This window comes from Eulemur rufifrons, chromosome 8 (assembly GCF_041146395.1).
Source record: "Eulemur rufifrons isolate Redbay chromosome 8, OSU_ERuf_1, whole genome shotgun sequence".
In the NCBI taxonomy this organism is placed as follows: Eukaryota; Metazoa; Chordata; class Mammalia; order Primates; family Lemuridae; genus Eulemur; species Eulemur rufifrons.
Genome location: NC_090990.1, coordinates 114,185,925 through 114,192,228, shown reverse-complemented (window position 1 = coordinate 114,192,228; position 6,304 = coordinate 114,185,925).

The following is a 6,304-nucleotide window of genomic DNA, read 5'->3' as shown; positions in this document are numbered from 1 at the left end:
TTCCTGCCAGGCCTTCTGCCAGGCTCTTGTCTGTCCCCACTCCCCTTCCTGTTGGCACAAGCTCTCAGTAGCTAGAACACAGGGTGTGGTGGGCATATGTTTGTTCTTAGCTCTAAGCAATCTAAAGAGCTGACTTTACTTCAGAGTAGAAAAGCTGAGGTCAGGGGCGAGGGGATGGGTGTATACATACATAATGAGTGCAATGCACACCGCCTAGGCAATGGACACGCTTGAAGCTCTGACTCGGGGCAGGGGGCAAGGGCAATATGCGTAACCTAAACTTTTGAACCCCTAAAATATGCTGAAATAAAAAAAAAAAGAAAAGCTGGGGTCAGCATTGCACACTCAGGTGTTGCCTGCCTCCTTGTCTGGCTCCTACAAAGTATGCTCCCCCAGTGCTGAGCACAGGATTACCTCTTGCCTAAACTTTTCTATTTTTGAGTTAAACAAAAAGACTGTGTTCACCATTCATGGACTGGGACTGGGAAACAGCACATACAAGACTGCCCTGGGTGTCTGAAAACGTTCTCAGGCTTTGCTTTATGAAGAGAGAATTGCCCTCTTTTTTATCCTCTTGTAAACTAGGAGAATATTGTTGAGATCATCTTAGGGTACACCTAGTAAAAGTAAAAGCTATCAGCACTTAATTATCTGCAGCAAGTTTCAATGTCAGATTAGCTTTGGAGGAAGCTGGGTGGTTGGATAAGAGAGACGATTTTTGCATTATGGGCAAGGTTTGAATTCAAGCATTGCCACCTTTTATAATAGTGGTGTGGCTTTGGGTAAGTCACCTAACATCACTAATTGTAGCCTTTCTTATCTGTAAAGAAGGAAATTCCATGCCTATCTCATATTGCTGCCAAGTGAGAACACGTCCAGTGCATTCTGGCCCACAGGATGAGCTCAGTAAATGAAGAGCTCTTATAACTCTTCTTCTAGGTTCTACCTTCCTCACCAAATCCTAACCAAAGCTATGATCTAGCAGCTGTAAATACAAATGAAGCTTTGCTTGATTGTCCATAGCTCACCTTCTGTTGTACTCTCAGCTCTCCCACCCCCACGTTCTTAAGTTTCATGGAAGACAGTTTTTCCACAGGGGGTGTGAGGCGGTGGCGGTCCCTAATGAACCACAGGACTGGAACCGGTCTGCAGCCTGGGGGTTGGGGACCACAGCTAGGGGATTAGGTGGACTTTCCCTGGGTAATTATAGAGCAAAGGCTAGAATCCAGCACTTCTGTTTCTGAGTTGAGGCCTCTCTCCCCAATACCACATCACCAAACTGGGTGCAGTGGTGCATTCCTGGAATCCCAGCGACTCAGGAGGCTAAGGTAGGAGGATTGCTTGAACCCAGGAGTTTAAGACCAATTTGGGCAACATAGCAAGACTCCATTTCAAATAAATACCACATCACCTACCATCTCAATGGCTTCTTTCCTGCCCAGGGACACATAAAGAACTCCCCTTGTAGAGTAGTCCCCCTTATTTGTGATTTTGCTTTCTACGGTTTCAGTTACCCTTGATTAACAGTGCTCCAAAAATATTAAGTGGAAAATTCTAGAAATAAACAGTTCATATGTTTTAAATTGCACACCATTCTGAGTAGTATGATGAAATCTCATGCCATCCTGCTCTGTCCCCACCTGGGATGTGAATCATCCCTTTGTCCAGCGTATCCACGCCGTATACCTGCCTATTAGTCACTTAGTAGCACTCTCAGTCATCACATTGCCTGTCCCAGTATTGCAGTGCTTGTGTTCAGGTAACCCTTATTTTACTGAATAATGGTCCCAAAGCTCAAGAGTAGTGATGGTATATTGTTATAATTGTTCTATTGTATTATTATTGTTGTTAATCTCTTACTGTGCCTAATTTATAGTTAAACTTTATCATAGATATGTATGTATAGGAAAAAACATAGTGTGTATAGGACTCAGTACTATCTGCAGTTTCAGGCATCCACTGGGGATCTTGGAATGTACGCCCCATGGATAAGGTGGGACTGTTGCATATGCCAGAACTGCCTCTAGGATATTTGGCATGGACAGAGTGTGGTGTATCATAGCACATGCCAGAGCCGTTGACATCCCCCACCAGCACTGAGCTCCAGATTGTACCTTCTATAATGTCACAGTCTTGCATCAGCTTCAGGGTTCAGCAAACCCCTATCAGGTGGGAGAAACATTTCCCTACTGTTCCTTCTGCAGGAAGCCACAACTCTCAGCCTCCTAAATAGGGATGGGGAGATGTTGGGTATAGAACTGGCTTCCTACTTCCATTGAGACATGATAATGAAGCACAAAGCCAGGGGAGTCACCTTCCAAGTCAGCGAGGGCTGTGGGATCAGAGGAGGCACATCCCTGGTCTCACAGCTGAAAATAAACCCCAACACTGGCAAGGACCCCAGAAGACTGACCAACTGGACCAGAGGTTTTCTATCTTTAGAGTTGGGCAAAGGCATCTAAGAAGCTACCAAAAAAGGAAAGAGGGTGAGCAGTTTCATAGCCCCACCCCTGTGCTCCTTGAGCAGTTCTGCTTTTATCTGTTTTATTTATTGCTGTTCCATTTAAAACTTCATTTGAATAAAGACTTTTGCTGCTATTTATGCACATATGCACATACATACACACATTTTTTTTAAATAGGTCTTTCCATTCTTTATAGTTTCTGTTATTTCTTTGCTGGAAAAAATACACAAAACCCCAGGGGTCACGTTTGGCTTAATGTCGAGAAGAAAAAGGAGAGAGGATTTGGGGAAGGATACAGCTCCTAGGACGACCAGCTTCTGTAGATGATTTTTTACACCACAGTTACCAGCACTGTATTTTTTTTTTTAAGACAGGTTCTCACTCTATTGCCCAGGGTAGAGTGCTGTGTTGTCAACACAGCTCACTGCAACCTCAGACTCCTGGACTCAAGTGATCCGCCTGCCTCAGCCTCCCGAGAAGCTAGGACTATGGCCACACACCACCACACCTGGCTAATTTTTCTGTGTTTTGTAGAGACAGAGTCTCGCTATGTTGCTCAGGCTGGTCTCAAACTCCTAACCTCGAGCGATCCTCCCACCTTGGCCTCCCAGAGTGCTAGGATTACAGGTATGAGCCACTGCACCCAGCCTCAGCACTGTGTTTTTTAAAGCCTCCTGAATCTAAGTGACTTCTAGCCCACTGAATATGGTAAGTGTGGGGAAGTTTTCACTGACAGAAGCACAGTGACTCAACATGTGTCAAGGGGTAGGCAGGGGGTATCATAGCCATTGCTGTCATCACAGGGAGTAGCTGTGTTTACTGAGAAACTTGTCACCCTGCTCTCTCTGAATTCAAGCAGAGGGCAAGAAAACCCATCCAGTCTGAACTACAGTATCATCCAGTCTTGATGGTTGCTCGCTATCTATACTCACTTGAGTTCAAAGAAGATGAGACCTTAAAAAGAGTCACAATTTTTATGCTGAAATCAAGAGTGAGCATCACGAGGGAACCATGTTTTGTACATTTTCCTGGGGCTTGCCTGTCCCCCTAACCACTGGGTGAGTCAGGGTTGTGATATTTCTTACATAGCTGAGAGACCTGGGGTCTCTTTACAGATTTAGGTCTCAGGGTCTGAATCTGAAAAATCAGGAAGATTGGCTACGTGTTTTCTAAGGAATAATACTATACTGAGAATAACTAACATTCATACTGTACTTTAAACTTTACAAAACTTTTCAACACAGTTTCCCATTTGGTCCTCATTCAGCTATAAAGTAGAAAGCATTCTCGTGGTACAGATGAAGAAATTGACTCAAAGATGCTAAATGACTTTCAGAAAGTTTTTCTGTGAATGGCTTCTGCTTTCCAACCCTTTGTTATTTCCATTACGTCATACTCCTAGCTCAAAGATTTCATAATTCAGTATTTCTCTTCTGGGTATTTTTTTTTTAAAGTTACAGCTGTAACCAACTGTGACACTGCCTTGTGTCTGGGGCTCAATCCCACGTGATGTGATTGGCAAGCTTGCATCCATGGCAGGCCCTACTGCTGCCATTGTCCCAGATGCCACACTGCCAAACAGCTCAGTGCTTTTTAGGTAGTCTGCGGTATGTTATGAATCCTTAAATTAGGCTCTAGGAATGATATGGGCTCTTGACAATATATACCCAATTTCTAAAACTCAGATTTTAATTCATTTCTCAACATGAATGGGGTTTTTTGAAACTCTAGAAATATCCAGATGATATGAAGCCAAATGTTAGAATTTTTAAGCACTAATATTTATTTCTAAGATATAACTTATAAAAGCATTCAAACTGTATGAAGAATTGTCTCTTAAAAAAAGCAATATTCTATTGTACTGTCTTCACAACTTGAACCTTAGAGTCCATAAGCAAAATCCAAGGTGCCACCAGTTAACTTTAATCTCCCATTTGAAGTTTCCAATCTTGTAATTCTCACAAGAATCTATGTCTTCCTATCTCTAATATCCTTATTTCTTGAGTCGCTTGCTGAAATAAGCTTGGGAATTCTATTTGTATTTTTCTCATATTTCAATAGTGATTATTTTCCAGTAATTAAAATGGTTAGACTCATTCACTTAGAAGACTTTAAAAAAAAAAAATAAAGGCCTAAATGGGGACCCAGTGAGCTTGCCGTGTTCATGTGAGGTTTTGTCTATTCAGTATATATTCTGGCAAGTACTATTGCATGATAGTGGAGCATCAGTAACCTGTATTCTCACTCTTTGGCCAAGTTCAAATTTCCTAACTCCCAGGTTCCATTATCATCTATGGCGGTTGATCAATATATCATGCATTGAGAAGACCAAACCAGGAATCTGAGCTTCTGCTAAATTCCTTTTCTAATTTAGTTTTTTAAAAGTTTTGGGCCAGGTGGGGCGGCTCACGCCTGTAATCCTAGCACTCTGGGAGGCCAAGGAGGGAGGATCGCTCGAGGTCAGGAGTTCGAGACCAGCCTGAGCAAGAGCGAGACCCCGTCTCTACTAAAAATAGAAAGAAATGATTTGGACAGCTAAAAATATATATATGTAGGAAAAATTAGCCGGGCATGGTGGCGCATGCCTGTAGTCCCAGCTACTTGGGAGGCTGAGGCAGGAGGATTGCTTGAGCCCAGGAGTTTGAGGTTGCTGTGAGCTAGGCTGATGCCACGGCACTCTAGCCCGGGGAACAGAGTAAGACTCTGTCTCAAAAATAAATAAATAAATAAATAAATGAAAGTTTTGAGCATTCAACAACTTGGGGGGCCCTGACATTGTCTTGCTCTCCATGCGTTTTTGTTTTTGTCCTTCCAAATGGATTGTAAACATCTGATGGTCAATATCAGAATTAATTCTCAATAAAATATTATAGGTTTGGGTATAAATGGGCATGCAGCTCTCTAGCCCACCATCACTCCCAGGCCACAGCTACCTCTGGTTGTCAAGCACTTGGATCAGCCTTTTTCAGTGGGATGATGGAGAGAGGCACATTAAAGGGAAAATTTTCTTCATTAAAATGATCGTCCATTTTTGTTATGAGCAACTCTTGTCTTGAGATATTCTTCCTGATGTTCCTAGGAACCCCCTTTAAAAACCATTTCTCCCTAGGCAGATGTTCACTCTACTCATCTCTTTCTTTCTCTTACTTTCTTTTCCCATCCTAACTTTCAGGCTTCACATTTCCTGAAGCTATTAAAATGTTTTTAGAGCACCTCTTATATGCCAGACACAATACTAGGCACTAAAAATACAATGATAAACAAGATCATTCAACATACACAGAGGAACGCAGAACCTACAGAGCTTTGAGTCTACTTGAGAAAACAGTTAAAAACAAGGAATGATAGGAGGTGGAGAGATGCTTTGTGGGTAATAGGAGTGTGGAGCAGGAGCCACTGGTCCTGTCTGGAGGATGAACAGGAATTAGTCAGGTGAAGAGATTAGAGGATGGGGGGAGGGGAGGGGGAAGGGAAAAGGGAGAGACAGAGAGAGAGAGAGAGAGAGAGAGAGAATGAACTAGGTTGATTTGTTCAAGCTACTCAAAGGAATTCCATATCCAGCGTTATCCAGTTGGGGAGGAGACCCTTGGGATGGGGGTGGGGAGGGAGTGGCCAGGGGAGAGTTTTAAGCTGGGGAATGATGTAATTAAATTTTTGTTTTAGAAGGCTCTGCTCTCCACCTGGGGGCAGAATGAAGAAACGTCTAAGCTGGTATTGAAGGAAACTAGGATCCTGTAACCCAGGTGAGAGATAAGAATTATTGTAATGTCTACGGGGTTGGAGAGAAGTGGCCTGATATGAGAAATATTTAGGCAAACGAATAATTTATAGGACTTGGT